Below are 21078 nucleotides of genomic sequence, written 5' to 3'. Positions count from 1 at the left end.
TGGAGCATCTCATTGCTGAGATGTTCCTGAGGGTTTACCACCTTAACCACGTCCTCCTCTACCCCTTGAGGAGCCTCTTCTTGAACCTCTACCTCTGGGGCGAAAGGTAGTCGTGTGCCTCTCAAAGCCTGGATTGAACACAGGCGATTGAGCTACCAGCTGCTGGGGCACCATTTGCAAGGTGGTTTGTGGCTGGGCTACCATTTGGGGCACTGTGGTCATGGTTGGATGCTGTGCAGGCCTGTGTGGCTTCTTTGTCTTACTATTTTTCAGTTGGGGACCAGCATCTGAGGATGATTTCGGAAGACATGCCCCACTTCTAGAGAAGGTTCCTATTCTCCGTGGCGGCTTTTGCGATGACCTCCTGAACCAATTCTTTTGGGGAGAGGTCCTTGCCCCAGATACATTAAGTGATCAGCTTCCTGGGCTCGTGTTTGACCGTTGCTGCGGCAAACACATGCTCTCTACAGGCCCTCCTGGCCTTAATGAAAGCGTACATGTCCTTAACAAGGGTAGCCATGCGAGTCTTGGTTAGGACCGTGTACATATCTGGGGTATTGGAAAGGCCTGCACACATCTCCATACAGTTCTGAAGAGACAAAGAAGCTGCTAGTCTCTCTTTTGTCTCCTGTTCCCTTCTCAAAAGATGTTCTGACAGGCTTGGAAGGTTTTCATTGAACTGACCTACTATCTCCGGATCCAGTTTAGAGACTGAGAAGGTTAGATGAACCTCGTTCCATTCCTTCTCGCTGGTAGGCATGGCTAGAGATAATGGTCTGCATTCCTCTAGCACTGGGCATGGTTTGCCCACATCAACTGCTATCAGCACACAGTCGAGAGCTTTGGCCGAAAAGGTGAAAGCTCTGGAGGAAGGAGCAATGAAGGTAGAATGCATCTTGCTCAAAGCTGAAACCTTAGAGTTGGTGTAACCAGCTCTCTTTAGGCTCTTGGATAAGAGAGCCTGTGCCTTGTCATGCTCAAAGATCATGACCCCTTTTGGTTCCGTCTCCTCACGAGATGCTGGTTCATCCCGCAATCTCACGTAACATTCTGGGTATGCCGATAGGTTAGGCCAGAATTGGAGATCTTAGAGGGGTTTGGCCCCTATCTTCTCGGAGGTGTACAATTTCCCATTCATCATGGGCATATGATCTGCATACCTCCAGGGGTTGGTTTTGGAGCATTGAGGTAAGTCAGAGACCTTGATAGGCTTATGAGAGCCTTTGAAAGCGCCCGGGCGTTTCACTTCTCTTACTTCCCTCCTAATCTCCTGTTGTTCCTTGCGGAACGATTCCATCATCTGCTAAAGTTGTCCTAGGAGCGCCTCGCTCTTGGCTATCAGTAGCTCAAGATGGGGAGTTGGGGCCGAAGAAGTTGACATGCCGTCACAGAAAACTGAGGGTCTTCCGTTATCGTAGATACGGATCCTTCATCCTCCGTGGGTGGTTGAGCCACCTCTTCTTCAGGATCTTCTTGCAGAAGGTCCTTTTCGGTGTTGGTAGACACCTTCGACATCCGTTCCTGGTGGATGCCCATGCCTTCGAGTGCCTTATTAATGTACGCCTCTATCGTCAGCTGGATGAAAGGATGCTTGACCTGCCTGGGGCACAACCGCGTCGGTATGGGCCTTAAGAAACAGAAGGCATCTTGTAGCTTCATTAAGCAGGTAAGGTCCCAGAGAGTTCTTTTGGAACCCTCTTACCCACCTCCGAAGAGTTTCTCTTTCTGTATCCCTTGACTCCGTAGTCTCAAGGATATCTTCACCAAATCCCTCGGTCATCAGAGCCAAGCAGACGGTGCAACCCTTCGGGTCCCAATACTGTACCTCAGTGTTTCAGTTGCGTTAGAGCAAGGGGCATGAGACCTGCACATCTCTTTGCCACAAAAGTCCCTACTTTTGTGGTTGCAGAACATGACTGCACACTTCACCTTAGGCTCCTCTTGTAAGGAAAGAAAGAGTGAAATGAGTAAAGGGTTATTTATATCACTGATATAAATACATATGCTTAAAAATATCACAAATTTTAAGTAATTTGTATTTTTCCTAACAGTACTTACCTCGAACTACTTTCTTAGGAGTATCTGGGATTCTCCTCCCAACCGACCAGATTTTTTAGTAGTTTCCCCTATCTCCGGTTTCTCTAGTGGGGTCCCTCCGTGGCGGATGGATACTCTCCCTGAGGTGACTCAGGTCAGAGTGCGAGAGCATGGACCTAGGTCTCAGTCGTCAGTAAGCTTTTGATAACTATACCTACGAACTCCTGTAAGACACTCGGGGAAGGCTGGGCGGGCCATAACCCGAAAGTAGTTCGAGGTAAGTACTGTTAGGAAAAATACAAATTACTTAAAATTTGTGATTTGTTCCAACACGGAGTACTTACCTCGAACTACTTTCTTAGGAGACTTATACCTTAGGAGGAGGGGGTGAACTTACAGGCCGGGAGACCCAAAATGAAACTAACTGATTGAACCTAGATAGAAGGGTAGGTTCTGACTGACCACCATAAATGGGATAGGAGACTCGGGGAGAACTTCGCAAAAACCTTTTTAGTGCCTCTATAACTCACCTCTTTACAATCTTCATCCGAGCATGGGCGTCTCCAACGATCAATTCTCACATGGGCGAAGGGTAAAGAAAGGGAACGGGAAAGCAGGAAAGGGGGGGGGGGGGAGTAAGGAGGATCTTGTGTCACTTGGAATTACTTCCCACGGGCTTCCCTGGGGCTTCAACCTTAAACCTGTTGGAGCGCGGAAATGACCGACCCGATGGAGGAGGAGTCCAGGGACTTTCTTGTACAGTCTTTTAGGTAGTGGGCGGTGAACGTAGACTACCTGGCCCACGTACCTGCTTTCAGGATCTGACCCACTGCCATGTTCTTGTCAAAGGCCAAGGAGGTGCTGAGACCCCTAATATCATGGGGTCGAGGTTTACCTGGCAACGTGGCACCGTCGCTGTCATAGGGCCTCTTTATGACCTGTCTGAGCCAGAAGGAGATGGTGTTTCTGGACATCGCTTTCTTAACCGGGCCCGCTGAGACAAAGAGACTTGATCTCAAGCTGAAGTCTGGCTGTCCTCTCTAGGTACTTCCTGACTGCCCTGACCGGGCACAACAATAAGTCTTCAGGATTGTCCGAACGTGGGATAGCTGGGACCGAAAGGCTTTCGAACTTGGGATCCCAGAAGGCAGGATTTTGGGTCTTGGTTACAAAGTCCGGGAGAAACTTAAAACTCAGGTCTTTCCACCCCTTTGAGTGTGAGACCTCGTACGACAGCCCGTGCAGCTCACTGACTCATTTGGCGGAGGCTAGGGCTAGGAGGAAGTCCGTCTTAAGAGTAAGGTCCTTATCAAGAATGTTCCTGAGCGGTTCAAAGGGTGGCCTGGAAAGGAACTTGAACACCCTGGCTACGTCCCATTGCGGCACTCTGGAGGAGTGGGGGGAGCCTGACTGTTCGAAACTCTTGATGAGCATAGAGATATGACGGGATGTTCTGAGGTCGAGTCCTCTGAGGAGGAAGACCTGGCCCAGGGCGGCTCGAACTCCTTTAATCGCCGGGATGGAAACTCCTAGGTCATCCCTCAGGTGGACCAGGAAATCTGCTATTTCGCGAATAGACACATCTAACGGCCTCAGGTTCTGGGAGGCGCACCACTTTACAAACGTAGCCCATTTCGCCTGGTAGACTACATCAGTCAGAAAACCTGTCATCCTAATGGCGGTCCTTGACGAGTACTCTTCCTTGCTCAACAAACGCTTGATAACCTCCACGCGTGTAGCCGGAGAGACCGGGGGTTTTCGTGGGACTTTTCAAAGTGTGGCTGACGAAGGAGGTCCTCCCTGTCTGGTAGGGGCCACGGAGGGAGGATTGCTGACTCCTTCAGGTCTGCGAACCATTCTCTCTCCGGCCACCAGGGTGCTACCTAAGTCATCCGCAGGTCCTTTGACTGTCTGACTCTGTTGAGGACCTGTCTGAGTGTTCCGAAGGGAGGAAAGGCATATGCGTCGAGTCCGTTCCATGGATGCTGAACGGGGTCCTTGAATGCTGCTGTAGGATCCGGGACTGGAGAGCAGAATACCGGGAGCTGGGTGTTGAGTCTCGTGGCAAACAGATCTATCACTGGGAACCCCCATTTGTCTAGGAGTGTCCGGGCTACCTCCGGGTGTAGGGACCACTCTGAGCCTACTATCTGACCTATCCTGCTGAGGCCGTCGGCTAGGACGTTCTTTTTCCCCGGAATGAACCTGGCCGTCAGCTCGATGTGTTCTTTTTCGGCCCAATCCAGGATCTTCGCTGTGAGGTCGCACAGTTCTCTTGACTTGAGCCCTCCTTGATTCTTCACGTAGGCTACCACAGTGGCGTTGTCGCACATGAGAGCCGCAGTGTTTCCTCGGAGACGATGGACGAACTTCATGCACGCTCTTTGGACCGCTAGCAACTCGAGCACTTTTATGTGAAAGGTCTTCTTCTCTTGGGACCACTTGCCTTTTGCAGTTTCTTCCTGGTGATGTGCTCCCCATCCCTCCTTCAATGCGTCCGTGAAGAGTAACATCTCTGGAGGGGCGGTTGCGAAAGGCATCCCTTTTAGAGTGTTCGCCCTGTCTGACCACCACTTCAACGTCTCTTTCGTCTCCGATGACACGCCGACAACCCTTTGCGGAGGCTCCCCCGGGGACCAGAGCTCTTTCGGGTTCCATTGGACCTCTCTCAGCTTGAGTCTTCCCTGGGGAACCAATTTTTCCAGAGATACCAGGTGACCTATCAGCCTCTGCCAATCCTTGGCTCTCCTGGGTACGTCTGTTAGGAAGGGGAGAAGGACCTGACCCAAGTTCTCGAGCCTCTCCGTGGAGGGGAATGCTTTCCCCAACTTCCAGTCTAGGACCATTCCCAGGTATGTCATCCTGTTGGAGGGAACCAGCTGCAACTTCTCCATGTTGACGGTGATTCCCAAGTCCCTGCAGAACTGCAACAACTCCACGCCTTGTTCCTTCAAAACTGCCTCTGAAGCTGAAAGAAGCAAGCAGTTGTCCAGGTAGCGGATCAGTCGGATCCCCTTCTTGTGTGCCCAGGCCGACACTGTGGCGAACACCCTCTTGAACACCTGAGGGGCCGTCGACAGGCCGAAGCAAAGGGTCCTGAACTGCAGAGACTGGGAACCCTACTTCACTCTGAGGAACTTCTTGCTGGAGGGGTGGACAGGGATCTGGAAATATGCATCCTTGAGGTCCAGGGACATCATGAAGTCCGCTTCCCTCAAGGCTGTCAGCACTGACTTCGGAGTGTCCATTTTGAAGTCCGTCTTGCTGATAAACTTGTTGAGGACGGAGAGGTCGATGACCAGTCTCCACCCCCCTGTTGCTTTCTCCACCAGGAAGAGCCTGCTGTAGAACCCTGGGGATGGATCCTCCACTAGTTCCAGCGCTCCCTTGTTCAACATGGCTGACACCTCCTCCTGTAAAGCTGCCTTCTTCAAGGGGTCCTTGGGTGCCAGCCATTCCGCACGATGATCGGGGACCCTGTATCCTTCCTTCAGGACTGCTATGGACCACGGGTCCGCTCCGTTGTTCCGCCAAGCTTGCCAAAAGTGTTCGAGGCATCCCCCTACCTGAGGCTTCGGCAGGAGAGGGGGCCTCTCTTCCTACCTCCTTCTAGAGGCGCGGCTCGAACGGCCTCTCCTAGAGCCGGAGTACTTAGGCCTAAAGGAGGCTTGAGGCATTGATCTTCCTCTACGGGAGCCTGAGAAGGGTGCTGCCAGGCTGATGAAGGGGAGTCCCTCCTCGATTGGGCTGTAGAAGGGTGGGGCCCTTCTGGTACAACCCTTCTGTGCGAGGGTCGTCTTCTCACGGCTGAGTGTCTGGGGTCCGCTGTTTCCTTCAGCCTCCGGACTCTCTCCATGGTTTCTCAAACGTTTTGCCTCACGTTCGGGGAGCTTGCGGGACAGCTTGTTAAGGATCGTGTCTCCCCGCTGAAGTACTCAGTTGGCTGTCTGAGTGAGAGACTGAAAGGTGAGGAATTTCATCGCCTTCCCTCCTGAGCGTATGAGTTCCTGAAGCAGAGCCTGGTTCTCCGGAACCGCTAGATCGTGGGACAGCTTGTAGCTCACCAGCGCACAGGCCCACCAGTCAAGCCAAGAGGTCACGTTGCTAATGTCTTGGGCCGTATCCTCCATCATGGAAGCCTCGGCTGGGGAAAAGCACACCGGGGCAGAGACGGTCCTATCTTCGGTGTTGCCTTGGTTGAGGGCGGCCACTGCTGCCTCTACCGAACGGGGCACTGAGTGCTGACCGTCGGGGATGTACAGTAGAACCGCTACTGGGTCCTCAAACCCGGAAGCAACTTGAAGGACCCCTGGGCCCTGAGGGAGTTCGCCTGCCCCGCGACGTACCGGTCTACATACTCCCTACCAAGCTTGAGGTCAGGAGCTAGGGGGAGGGTCAAGGACAGCTTCTGCTGGACAGGGTTATCCTCCATCCTCACCAGCCCCGAGAGCCAAGCCTGCTCCGTCGAAGGCTTAGGTTTGTCTAGGCGATGATGCCGCCTGATGAGGGCTAGAACCTTCCTGTGTGACGAGACCTCATCCAACGTACAGTCCCCGACGTCCATCAAACCGTCGGCCACTCGGTCCTCTTCGTCGTGCCCATCTGCGAGCCCGGATGGGTCCATGTGGGAGGTTCCGTCTTCCTCTTCCGGGCAAATGGATGGGGTGGGTCCTTCCGCCATGGGTGGAGCCGCCGAGGCGGAGGTAGCCGTCATGGGTCTACCTACGCTCGGGGAGAGCCGTGGTGCATGGGTCCCACGATGTACCACCGGGTATCCAGGGCGCTTTAGTAGAGCTGCCGAGGTACCGGGTCCATGTGACGAGCTGACGAGCCGGCACAGCGGTTCTCTCTGCTGGGCGGATGGAGCCGGTGACTTGGCGGGCCGAGGGACGGCAAAGCCGACCTGAGTCGAGGGCTTCGACCGGCGTGCGGGTCAGGCTGTCGACAAGTGTGGCAGGGGCATAGGGACAGCTCCAGAGGCCAAGGAGGCAGACAACGGAGCGGCGGATGCCCTGGTCGACCTGCTATGGGGGAAAGCTGCCTGAGCCCACCTGTCTTTGGAAGGGCGCCTACGCTTGTTCTTCCGCTTCAACGATTTTGGTTTCTTTCTGGAAGGGCCCGAGCGGGAACGAGACTTCGACATGCGGGCCCTCTTCCGCTTCCTTCTCCCCTCCCAGGAGTCGTCGTCCTCTGTAGATGATGAGTCGTACGAGGAGGAGGAAGAAGAGCTGGAGGAGGAGCTGGTCGAGTCCTCTGAGTCCTCTGTTACTGATGCGGGATCCTGTCGTCGTTCTATCGGCGTGAAGGGCTGCATAAAATCAGGCGGGAGTGTCGACGACAGCGCTGGGGGAGTCCGTAGGGCCTTCCTCGACGCGAACCACCCCTCAAACTCTTCTTCTTGGCGCATCAGCGACCTGAAGGGTGTCCTTGAAGCCGTCCAGATGATGGAGTCGGGGTCCGAAGAACCTGTTGGATGCCTCTCTTTGTCTGCGTCTCCCCCGGGCGCTGCGGTACCTGAAACATTATGCCACGGACCGGGGCAAGGGGCCGCGGCCGCCTTCGCCCACACCGGATCTTTCGTAGAGACGGGCCCTGTGGGCACCAGAGCCTCGTCTCCCGAACACACTCCCACCCCCTCATGCCTACGACACAACAACATCCCCCACATCAATGAAATCAGACTCATGGGGAATGGCAATGGGCCGTTTCCCCGCAACGGACGTACCTCATCCCCTACTCAGGGTAGGGGAGGGAGACGGGGAACACCGCTCGGAAGGGGTGGCAGGAGAAGCCAAAGGAGAAGCGGCGCCTACCTTCTTTGGGGACCGCTTCGCCGCCGCCTTCTTCTTTGTGGCGTACAGAGCCCACTGGACTTCGGACCATGCTGCGCACTCCGGACATGTGGCCGATGGGGAACACACGCTGCCCCTGCACGAGGAGCACAGCGAATGAGGGTCTACCTCGGGCTTCGAAAACCACGCACTACAGGACTTACCAGTCTTAGGCCCGGGGCAACGACGTTGGGATTCCATAATGCAACACTAGGAAACACCAAGCAACACAAGACACTGGGAAAGGAGGCGGACAAAGGTGGCACAAAGGAATGGGAGACACAAGGGAAACACGAGGGAAACACGAGGGAACCACGTGGTAACACAAAGGGTCGGAAGGGATGTGAGAGAGCGGCGAGATGTGATCAGCGCCGCGACCAGAGACCTAGGTCCATGCTCTCGCACTCTGACCCAGGTCGCCTCAGGGCGAGTCTCCATCCGCCACGGAGGGACCCCACTAGAGAAAACGGAGATAGGGGAAACTACTAAAAAATCTGGTCGGTTGGGAGGAGAATCCAAGATACTCCTAAGAAAGTAGTTCCAGGTAAGTACTCCTTGCTGGAACAAAGTATTATTTACTATTATTTATAAAAGCTTAGGATAGTGAGCTAGAAAAGAAGCAGGAAAGACACATATCTGTGTTTCGTGTCCAGGCAATTGCGGTGACCTCCTACAATATTAATATTTTTGGGCTCAGGCCATGTCATCCTGATGGAAGTTCCTTCGTTAGTAGCTTCCTAGGTTATATTTGACTACAGTGATATATCCCAGAGAATTTACCAAAGGTATCCAGAATTCTAACTCCTGGAGCGAATATCCCTCAAAGATTTTTAATAGGGGATATCGCATAATATCAGAGGACGTATTCTTGACACGTCGCATAGCTATCTACACCCCTAATAGCGTTTTCGCTTTGAGGGGAAAGTGGCAAGAATATAGGAGAGCCGTTATTAAGGCAACGCTCTTACTGTACGGTAATAGGCGCCACCCCGCGGCGCCATCTAGCCATTCTTTCCCTTGTAGCTTTGCTGACCGGTGTTTATCCCGTGTTATCTCTCGCTATTTTGGACTTATTTCGTTGCAATGATGTCTTCACCAGCCTCATCTGCTTCTGGAAAGTTAAGTAATATCTTTGAATTGTGTAAATGCGTAACAAGAGCTGTTGCCAGCCGGATAGCGTCATGGACGCGGTCGTTCTTTCTGTACATTTAGTTAGCCAGAACGACTTTCCCGGCATCGCTTGCTTTTTAACTTTAGCTATTTAGCAATTTAGCTAGGGATTTTTATATTATGTCCTTGTTGTCGTGAATTTGGCTAAGTATATCGAGCCTCACGAGTGCTAGGCTTCCTAGCCTAGGCACCTTCACACTTCATGCATGATATAACCTTCCTGGTAAAGTTTTACTGAAGCTCAGGCAATATTTTATACATTTAAGATATTACTGCATAAAATTTTCCTCTTCCAAGATAGTATACGAGAGAGTTTCGGTGAACGATTCTCACTGCACCTAGGCTACTAGCCTAGGGGCTTCAGTGTACTTTCATACATTTCCCCAATTGCTCTTGTATTGTCTTTTAAGGGGAGACTGACACATCCTATACCTTTCAAGCCAATACCAATCTTATGGCGGGATTTAAGAGCAATTCCTCTTCCCTCTGACTAGCCTAGGCTACCCTCGGTTAGCTTTGCCCTGAACTGAGTTCTGGCAAATCTTTACTGGGGCGTTCCGTTTCTTTCTCTTAACCACTGAGTCGGTTTCGAGCTTAGAACGGGACATCAGAGTAGAATGTCTGTGTTTGGCATCCGTCCGTCTTGGTGAAATGATTTCCCAAGTCAGGTTAGGTTGCCTTTACAGGAGGCTAGACCTCCCTAGGCCATACCCTGGAGGTCTTATATGACAATTCCTCCTCCCTTGGCCTAGCAGACAGTCCTGTGCTGGTAGATCTTAAGCCGAAAAATTGAATTCTCCCCCTGCCTAAGATCTCTGGTACGGGATTCCGTTCCCTTTTGAGACTGCGTCCTGGGTGTCGCCTTCTCACCTAGACTAACCCAACCTGGGGAATTGAATTCCCCAACTATGAAGTCGTCTACTATGGGATCAGAATTGCCCAGGTCGGTAGTGCCTTCGGGTATTACCTCACCAATAGGACCCTTGCCCCTCCCCTGCTATCCCTTTTGTGTTTGCCTAGCCATCACACACCCTGGCCGTCATTCTACATTCGACCCTATGGGTAGTCTGAAGAATTGGCCTGGGGTCTCCTGCCTGCCGCCGGCTGAGCCGGCTGCCGGCAGGAGCCCCCATCTTTCTTTGAGTGTTCTTCAGCCCTCCCTTGGACTGCCTTCCATATCCATGCTACCAATATGGATGGGATATGGTCGGATGGAAGCCCGAATTTAATTCCCTCTTCCATTTGAACCCTCATTCCGGATGTAGGCCGGCAAGGCTGAGCCTTTGCCTTCCTCCATCCTTCTTTTCCTTTGCCTTTCCTCATTCTGGGCCGACTGCCGGCAGCCGGCAGCCACGTTGGACGCCTGCCGGCAGTTAGCTCTGACGCCACTTGCCATGGGCGCCGCTGATCTACGACCAAAGGCAATAGGCATACTCTGGCCGGCCGCCGGAAACTATGTTGTCTGCCGACGGCCGGCCACCCAAAGTCTAGACATTTAACTGCCGGCTGCCACCCATCATCCTGAAGGCAGTACTTGCCTTCCTTAAGCCTGGAACCACGGCAGTACTGGCGGCATGCCGCCGGCAGAGCAACTGCCGGCGACCTGCCGCCCATCACCCTGAAGGCAGTGCTTGCCTTCCATAGCCCAGAACATGCCGGCACATGCCGACAGGCGCGGCAGTACTACCGGCATGCCGCCGGCAGTCAGTGCTGTAGCCCACACTAATTTTTTCCAACCTACAAGGTGCTCATGGGCAGTCTATTGTGAGACCATCACATTTAAGAGAGCGATTCTCTCTGCCCTTTTTAATGGTTAACAACCATTACCAATTCCCCAATATTGAATCTAGAAGACAGTGTTAAGAAGACACTTTATATCCAAGGATATCTTCCCAAATTCATTAAGAATTTAGTATTCAATATTGGAGGTCACAGCAATGGGCTGGACAGGAGACACAAGGTGTCTTTTCCTTTTTCTAGCTTACCCTATCCTAAGCTATATAATTTTAAAAAAATATGTATGATGAAATCTGAGAATTTCACCGAATACTTATATGCTTTTCTTTCTTTACAGGAGGAGTATCCCGAGTGCGGGAACAACTTCTGCAGGGTCCGCAGTAGGAACTTCTGCGGCCATGACATGTGCAGGGCCCATGCTCGCTGCGCAGTCACGAAGGGATCTCTTGAATACTGGGACCCACAGGTATGTACCGTTTGTGACAAACTTGTTAAGGAGGCTTTTGATGATCAAAAGTCTACAGAGTCAAGGGATGCAGCAAGAGAGACGCTGCGAAAATGGGTCAGGGGTTTTCAGAAGAACACCTCTGGCCCATACTTTCCTAATGAAAGGATGAGGGACTGTGTTCCCTAGGGCATCTTCAGATGCAATCGTTCCCCAGGTTCAACCTGAGATTCCCCTCGTCTAGATTCCGATAGAATCTGTTGTATCGGACGCCTTGAAAGGCATCCAGCTTGAGGACAACATGTCGGTTGTCTCAGAGGAGACTGAACACAATCTCCTGGTGAAAGAACTGGAACAGGAGGATGACGTACCCCCTGAAGGCGAGACCGAGAAAGCCGAAACGATTTCGGTTTCTTCTGCTACGGTGGCCGAGCCAGTGCCTTCGACCTCTTCTTCTGCCTCCCAGTTAGATTCGATCACGAGTACGTTGCACTCACTTCTGTCCATGTTCCAGGACATGCAAAAGAAATCGTCTGAGAAGAAGGCCTCTCTTCGGACGGAGATGCACCAGCTCGTGGCGACGCGTTTAGCCCCGAAGAAGCTAAACATCAAAGATCTTCCTGCTTTCTCTGACGTCAATCCTTGGAGGTATGCGGAGCATATGCCGATGTCAGGGGGGAAGATCTTCCTCTCCAAGAAACTGGGCACTGTCCCAGTGGACGATGTAGAGTTCTGGCCCAGCAAAGGGGCCTATCTGGATTGCTATGTCCACCTGAGGACGGAACCTTCGTCCAAAGAGGAGACAGAGCCGAAAGAGGTCATCGTTCTTGACCTCCCCAAGGCCCAGGCCTTATTTACCAACACCTTGAAAGAGAGGGCCTTTACTAGCTCCAAGGTGCCGGCTCTCAGCAAAAAGCACCCTTCCTTTATTGCTGATCCCTCTCGTGCCTTTCCCTTTATGGACAAAGGGTTTAAGGCAGCGTTAAAGGCAGTTGAGGCAGGGAAACCCTGTCCTACACTCGAGGAGTGTAGACCCTTTTCCCTCACCTTTCCATCGGATGATGCGGACTGGAAAGATGTTCACAACACTTTCACAGTCGGGAAGCTGGAGGCAGACATTGCCGGACGACAGTTCAGTGAAGACCTCCCCAAGTTGTCGGACTTTCTCCTGCGCAGAGAGCAGGAGACAAAAGAACGTTTTGCCGCTTCTATGTCTCTGCAGACGGGGCTAGAGACAATTGCAAGCATATCAGAAACCCCAGACATGTACATGGTCTTCGCCAAGGTTCATCTGGCGACGGTCACCAAAGACCTGTTTAATTTCATTAAAGCCCGTAGGGCTTGCAGGGAGTTCGTGTTCGCTTCGGCTGCGGTGAGGCACGAACCAAGGAAGCTGATAGCTTCCAACATCTGGGGAAAAGACCTCTTCCCAAGCGAAGTGGTCAAAGAGGTCGTGGACAAAGCCGCAACGGAGAATAGGAATCTCCTCTCCAAGTGGGGCTTGTCCTCCAAGAGGAAGTCTTCCGCTGACGAGAGTCCCCAGCCAAAAAGGAAGACGAAACGACCAAGAGTGCCCTCTCATCCCAGGCTACAACAACAGCTTCCCATGGCCACGGTGCAACAGACGGTAGCACAGCCAACCACCACCTTCCAGCTGGTCCCCCAGACGGTGGCGACACAGTCGCCCGCTTTCACCCCAGCTTTCGAAAGGCAGTCAACGACCTTTAGGCCGAAGTCACAAGTTTCCTTTCGAGGATCCTCTAAGCACCCCTCCAGAGGCAGGCGCAACAGAGGTGGACATGGACGTGGCCAAGGAGGTAAATCCTCCAACCAGCACTCAAAGTGAGATGCTACCGGTAGGAGGGAGACTTCTCCTCTTTCAGGATCACTGGACCTTCGATCCCTGGGCCCACAGCCTAGTCAAGAATGGACTAGGGTGGAGTTGGAACACAACCCCACCCAACTTCCCTCAATTCTTCCAACACTCAACCCCCATATTGGAAGAATATGTTCAGGAACTCTTAAACAAGAGAGTTATAAGAAGGGCGAAGTCCATCAAATTCCAAGGAAGGCTATTTTGTGTTCCGAAGAAGGACTCGGAAAAGCTCAGAGTCATTCTGGACCTATCAACACTCAACAAGTTCATAGTGAACTACAAGTTCAGAATGCTGACGCTTCACCACATAAGGACCCTTTTGCCCAAACAGGCATATACAGTCTCCATAGACATGACGAATCCGTACTGGCACGTACCAATCAACCGTCAAGTTTCCCCCTACCTAGGGTTCAAACTACAGAAAAGACAATACGTCATCAGAGCCATGCCCTTTGGCCTAAACATAGCTCCAAGGGTATTCACCAAGCTTGCAAATGCAGTCATTCATCAATTATGCCTAAAGGGAATTCAGGTAGTAGTCTACCTGGACGACTGGCTGTTGTGGGCAGTATCCAAGGAGGAGTGCACGCAAGCCTCCAAGGAAGTGATCCAGTTCCTGGAACATCTAGGATTCCAGATCAACTTGGAAAAGTCTCGTCTTTCTCCAGCTCAGACGTTCCAGTGGCTGGGTGTCCACTGGGACTTACAGTCACACTGCCTTTCCATTCCATCAAAGAAGAGGAAAGAGATAGCGGGATCTGTTAGGAAACTCCTTCAATCCGCCTGGATATCAAGAAGGCAACAGGAGAGTGTGTTGGGGCCCCTCCAGTTTGCATCAGTGGCAGATCCAGTGTTGAGAGCACAATTAAAAGATGCATCAGGAGTTTGGAGAAAATACGCATCAAACGCTCGAAGAGATCTAAAGAGACCTATACCAAATCGTCTGCGATCCCTACTCAAGCCATGGTCGGAGGTCAAGAACCTAAAGAAGAAGGTACCCTTGCAACCACCTCCACCGTCAGCCACCGTTCACACGGATGCCTCAAAGGAGGGGTGGGGAGGCCACTCTCATCATCGGAAAGTCCAAGGAACCTGGTCTCCCCTCTTCAAAACCTTCCACATCAACTTTTTGGAAGCCAAGGCAGTTTTTCTCTCACTGAAGAAACTGAAATTTCGCTGCTCAATCCACATCCGTCAGGTCCTAGACAGCGAGGTTGTAATGAGATGCCTAAATCGACAGGGCTCGAGATCGCCTCAATTGAATCAAGTATACTGGCCATCCTCCGACTAGCGGAGAAGAAGAGATGGCACTAGTCAGCAGTCCACCTTCAAGGATTCCGCAATGTGACGGCGGACGCTCTTTCCAGGTTCAACCCAGTAGAGTCAGAATGGTCCCTAGACGCAAGATCATTCTCCTTCATCTTATGCATAGTCCCAGGACTGCAGATAGACCTCTTCCCTGTAGGGGGCAGGAAGCACTGACATATGACATGATCAGTTGAATGATGTATAACGGTAACATCAAGTGTCTCTAGATCCAGAAGACCAAAGGAAAATTTATCTCGAGATGAACGGCACTATTGAAAATCCAGATACATTAATGCTCTGGTAAACTTCCATCAGGACGACATGGCCTGAGCCCAAAAAAACGGATTTTGAGCGAAGCGAAAAATCTATTTTTGGGTGAGGTAGCCATGTCGTCCTGATGGACCCGCCCTCCTTTTGACAAAAGGATAACGATTCCCTCCCTAATGTACTGTATCTGTTACACCTACAAAGCTACAAAGAATGGCTAGATGGCGCCACGAGGTGGCGGGGGTGGCGCCTATTTACAGTACAGTAAGAGCGTTGCCTTAATAACGGCTCTCCTATATTCTTGCCACTTTCCCCTCGAAGCGAAAACGCTATTAGGGGTGTAGATAGCTATGCGACGTGTCAAGAATACGTCCTCTGATATTATGCGATATCCCCTATTAAAGATCTTAAGGGATATTCGCTCCAGGAGTTAGAATTCTGGATACCTTTGGTAAATTCTCTGGGATATATCACTGTAGTCAAATATAACCTAGGAAACTACTAACGAAGGAACTTCCATCAGGACGACATGGCTACCTCACCCAAAAATAGATTTTTCGCTTCGCTCAAAATCCGTTTTTTAATTTCATTATTAGGGAAAATACAGTGTGGAATAACTAACTCTCGTACATAGAGCCGGAGTCAGTGAATATTAACAATAACTCCTCCACTTGTAGAATATTAATGCTGAATGGTAATAATTGGTGTCCCGATGATCTAGGATTCATCAGGATGTTGAAGGAATACTTCACCTCAACATTTTTTAATCGGTCTCAATAATGGACTGTGAAAGGATACACAGAATATGTTGGAAATTTTATACTACTGTATCATTATATACTGTAGTTTTCTAACTGCTGTATTGTTATACTGCAGGAATACTGGCTACTGTATTGGCTTATACATTAGTTTTAAAGGTATACTACCGGGTTAGGTTAGTACCTGGTGGCACTGGCTGACAGGGAGAGAGAAAGAATGGAAAGGACTACCGTATTATTATAGTTTAGTACAATATTTGGGAGTGTAGGGACTATTGCCTTTACTGCCTTCTTTCGAGAATGAGAATTCAAATGGAAGGGGAAGAATACATTGATTCTAGCTTTCATCCAGCCACAAATTCTGTTGCTGGCTGTACTGCCGGTTACAAGGTTTGTGGATGGCAGTCCAAGAGAGGACTGAACAGTCAACAGTATAATGGGGTTCCCACCGACAGCCGTCAGGGCCGGCTCAACCTTTCCCGAAGCTTTGCTTCCGTTAGGGATTTGGTCGAAGCGGCAACCTAACCGCTGTTTGTAGGAACCTGGCCGGTAACCCAGTCAGCCTGGCAAGCGGGGATGATTGTAGAATACCGGCCAAAGGACATTTGTGACGGCTAGGCCGGCACTAAAGGACAAAAGGGGAAGGGAAAGGGTCTTATATTTTACAGAGGAGAAAGGTAGCGGCAAGTATGCTTCCTACTTTTGGCTGTAAATCAAAGAAGCCTAGCACCCTATACCAGCGCCGTCGTGGGTGGCAGGGAAATAACGCTTCCCTGGCCGGAGACATTGCCAGATATAAGGCATGTCTTCTAGTCCACAAGGGAGAAAGATAGCGGCAATTATACTGCCCACTTTCGGTTGTAGACTAGGGAAGCCTAGCTTCCTTTGCCGACAACAGTGTAACTGGCAGAGGAATTACTATTCCTCTGTCGATAACGTTGTCGGCTACAAGACAAGACACCCTGAGTTACTGTCATATTTCAAGGCCGGGATACTCGTCGGCAAAGAAGATCGACAGTAAGACACTATCCAATTCAAGCCGACGTTAACTACTCGATGGCGATGACGGAAGATAGGGTTGTCGCCTGGGATGGCGGCACTCAGGGGGGAGGAAGGGTTTATCCTATTTTTTCTAAAAGAGAAGCGTATCGAATTATACCAATAATTCTAGGGGATATATATATCCCCGACCGAATTAATAGAAACGATACTAGAGGTTAAACGGGGATAACGTTACTAGAGTATACTAAAACGGGTTAGGCTAGCCTAACTCGAGTGGGGATCTCGGCTACGCGTGATACCACCAAGGCCCTATCGTATACGAGAGAAACGTTTATTCGGAAGAGGAAATATTACATGTGTAATGCTATTTTCACTAGCATAATTTAGACTAACTAGCTAGAAAATTCTTTATAGCTAAATACCGGGAACGTCGCACTACTAACTAAATGAAGCATTTATGGCGTGCGACAGCGGTCTTAAAATGGCCGCTTCCGGGGATGGCAGTGCTCCACTTAACACACCTAAATTATTTTAATTTAACTGTGAGAAGGGAGCTAAAAATTATACACAGGAAAGATTAAATGCTCAACTTTCCAGAGGATGAAGATGCTGGAGATTGCATAATAATATTCCTTGAAATTAGTAACAACACCGAGAGAAGCATGGGAGAGCACTGTGCTTAAATGCTACTTTTAAAAAGAATAATGCGCTGTAGTAGTATAGGGAGGGGATCCACCGGGTAATCTTGATAACGGCTCCCCTTCATTTCGCCACTCTTCCCCCTCAAAGAGTAAAATCTATTCGGGGTGAAGATTGCCATGTGTCATATCAAAAAATACGTCCCCTGATTTTATGCGTTCTTAAAGTTATATTAAGGATACTCGCGCCAGGAGTTAGAATTCTGGAGACCTATGGTTAATTCTCTGGGAGTATCACTGTAGCTAAATATCCCTTAGAAAGCTGCCTAAAGGAACCTTCCATCAGGACGACACGGCTGAGCCCAAAATATTCTGTACATTACTCAAGCATCTGAGATTAGATCTATCCATGTCAGGTGTGATGATGGATGTATTCAAGGCTTTTAGTATTTAAAGGCTTCCAATAATCATGTCATTTTTTTGGCATTTGGATGTGGTTTTAGTTTTGTAAAGGTTCAACTTTTGAACTGCCAAAAAATCTGTCACTTATAAATTTCACAGCTAAAATGCTTTTCATATTAGCATTGGCTTCACCTAAATGCATAATAAACTGCAAGCACTATCTTTAAAGGTAGGCTTTAGGAGCCCATGATTTTGTCTCTTGCCTTCCTTCAGAATAAAAATTATTTTAAGACTAAGAGACTGTCACAATTTTTCCATTTCCCCTTACTTCATCAAAACCCCTTATTTAAGTGTTAACCAAAGCGTATCGCACAATTATTGTTGAATAGGACTGTTAGAAATAATGATAGTATCTAAAATATTTTGTGATGAAAATTACAAACCAACTTACATTTAATTATTATTAATAACCTCTTAGATGAAAATGCTTGCACTTTTCAGTAATGATTTTCAGCCAACTATATATCATAAAGTTAGTGCACTGTACAATATTTGGTATTTGAAGTTGACCGAGAATACAGTAAATATTATCTGTAGATAGCTTGGACATCCAATAAAGCATTGGCATATAATCTCTTGATTCATAAAGCATCACAAAGTTTTCTCACAAAGAGTAACTTCACAACAAAGTCTGGATGGTGACTGGTAACACAACATCCAAGTGTTTTGTGGTCATCAGAAATGATGGTAATGTTTTACTGGTCGCTAGATGATCATCTAACCACAGAAACTGTCTGGAATTAGACGTTTATACATACACTAATTTACGCAACCCGTCAAAAATGACTGCTAAATATTTAGATAGATATGCACACACGCACCCCCCCTCTAACCAGGCTATGACTATTCCCTCTTCCCCAGACCCGAAGAACAGGGAGAGCTGAGAGTGACTGGAAAGAAATTATATATCGTATGTATGTGTGTGTGTGTGTGTGTGTGTGTGTATATATATATATATATATATATATATATATATATATATATATATATATACTGTGTATATATATATATATATATATATATATATATATATATATATATATATATATATATATATATATATATACTGTGTATATATATATATATATATATATATATATATATATATATATATATATATATATATATATATATACAGTATATATATATATATATATATATATATATATATATATATATATATATATATATATATATATTTAGCCAAACATTCAATCTTTATTATATAGGCATAATGTGAATTGCATCCATTAAACAAACAACCAATTATAGATTACACCTTAAAGATATCTGTATCAAAAGCTTGGAATATTATCATAAGTGTTAAAGCTATATTTTTGTGCATAGTGACTTTGTTGAGAGCTTGATGGGATTTATTTATAAATCTAAGCCATAAGGGGTAATTTAGTGGCCATATGCAACTGCATCCTTCTTTAATATTAAATTTTATGTTCTGCAGAAAATTCCTTCAAAGTTAAAAAAAAGTTTTGTAATGGTGTTCAGAAGCTTAAATAGAAATTTGTTTTTCATTTATAGTTTCAAGACCATCTATAAGAGTAGGATTTTGGATTCATGAATTTGGGCTATATAGCATGGCATTGAGGCCTGTAAGGTCATTCATTGCCCAAGTGCATCTAGAGTAAATCCTTAGTGTTGCACTCTGAGGTAAAAGGTAGAAGATGATGGACAGCAAGATTGAGGATTGTAAAGTAGGTTATAAAGCAAGTGCAGCTAGGGTCCTAAGGAACTCTGCTAAGAGCAATAGGTATGATTAATAGGTCTCTAGTGTTATAAAACTCAATTAGTCCCCAGGCAACACTACTTTGTAACAGATCTAACAACTTTACAAAGATATCCTTTTGCATTTCTAGGAATTTTTGTTCTCTGCTGAAGGCAACAATTTTTATTAAAACCAATGTTATATCTCTTAGGTCTTCTCATAACTATCATTATTATTTTTATTATTTCTCTAACAGAATTTTCAGTGATACAGTATACTAGAAAGACAATTCTGTCAACTATAGTGTACTGTAATTTGTCAAATTTTTATAAAAATCAAGAAGGATAAAATGTCTGAAACTTCAAAATCGCAATTGCATTTATATTTGTTCTATTCGTGGAAATATCTAAAATAAAGGAACAAAAAATAACAAAGTACCTATATGAAATTCATCCATTAAACAATCTAGTAAAGAAATTATTATGCAGTCAACATAGGTTTAAGGTATATCTGAATAAATTACCAAATTATTGGCCTATATATTAATAGACTAATGTCTATTCAACACATGTAATTTAGTTTCTTTATACTAATTTGATAAGATTTATCTGAGCTTCAAAGATTTCAAAACCAACTTTGCATAATATATATGTTTACATTTAATCTTAAGACTTATGAGAACTTACTGGGCCGTTGAAAGATTTTGATTTGCGTTACGATCAGCTAATTACAAATAAATCATTTATGGATGTCCGTCAACCCAATGAATTATGATAGCAGCGATACAGCAGAGGCTAACAACACAAATAAGCTGATATTAGCTCAAGATATCAAGATAGGGCATACCAGCACATATTACATGTCAACATACTGCAAAGTATAATTTTTCATTTCTATCACATGATTAAGATGTTTGATTCGCAGGAATTCATCAAAATAGTGAAAATATTTAAAGGTTAAAAAATATCCAAGTCATTGCTAAAATAGGAGATTGAATTACAGAAGTACTTATCAGCTATGGAAAGATATTTCATTTAAGTTCTTAGCCCATAAGCATAATTTTATAAACAGCAGCAATTTCTATTTACAATATTTTTTCTATTAGCATCATATAATTTGTCCATCAGTGAAGTCCTCAAAAGTATTCTCATAAATTTTTTTATACTTTTTTTGTTGTTCAGAGTTCATCCCACAGTTTTCTTTTATGTTATGCAGATCATTTGAGAGTTACAATTATCCTGTTTTTCCCCGAGCAAAATTTTGACATTTCTAAATTAGATTTAATATTCCCGTCAGGAATGTAACCTATGTTATCAATTTCTATTTACTCTTGTACATATTTTGCATACACAATGCATAACACATTAATCTTCAAATACAAAAATAAGAAATCTTGTGAGTAAATATAGGTGGCAAATGTGTAAATAATGAACTTAAAATAATAAACTCATGTCAAAAGAAACCCCTCTCAACCTGTATAGGGAAATGATACAGTATTCCCATAGTGTTGGAGCTGGGCGAAAAAAAAAAAGAAAAAGTTGTGTAACTGGTGCAGTATGTATATCTCCCTACAAACCACTTTCTCATATATATCATCTGTGATTATTTGGCACATGTATATTTCATATTGTGCATTCTTTGTTGGGTCTACACCATTGCCCCTATAATCTTTTTGGCCTGTTAAATATAATTCAATTGCTTTCAAAGGGACAACTTTACATTTTACCCTCAAAGCTGTCTGTATAGTTCTGTCATTTTATAATATGGCCTAGTACTAAAAAAATCATTATGTAGACAATGGTTCCCCAAAACATTTCTTTGTTATCA

At 47.1% G+C, this 21078-nt stretch overlaps 1 protein-coding gene across 1 annotated transcript in view; it reads right to left on the bottom strand.

Annotated features, from left to right (window-relative positions):
• LOC137618206 (tigger transposable element-derived protein 4-like) overlaps positions 1 to 21078 on the bottom strand; it is a 61928-nt gene that overhangs the window by 11635 nt on the left and 29215 nt on the right. The window lies entirely within an intron of this gene.

Source organism: Palaemon carinicauda, chromosome 24 (genome assembly GCF_036898095.1).
Source record: "Palaemon carinicauda isolate YSFRI2023 chromosome 24, ASM3689809v2, whole genome shotgun sequence".
Classification (NCBI taxonomy): Eukaryota; Metazoa; Arthropoda; class Malacostraca; order Decapoda; family Palaemonidae; genus Palaemon; species Palaemon carinicauda.
The sequence above is the reverse complement of the archived record's forward strand: the minus strand, read 5'-3'. Positions and strand labels throughout refer to the sequence as shown.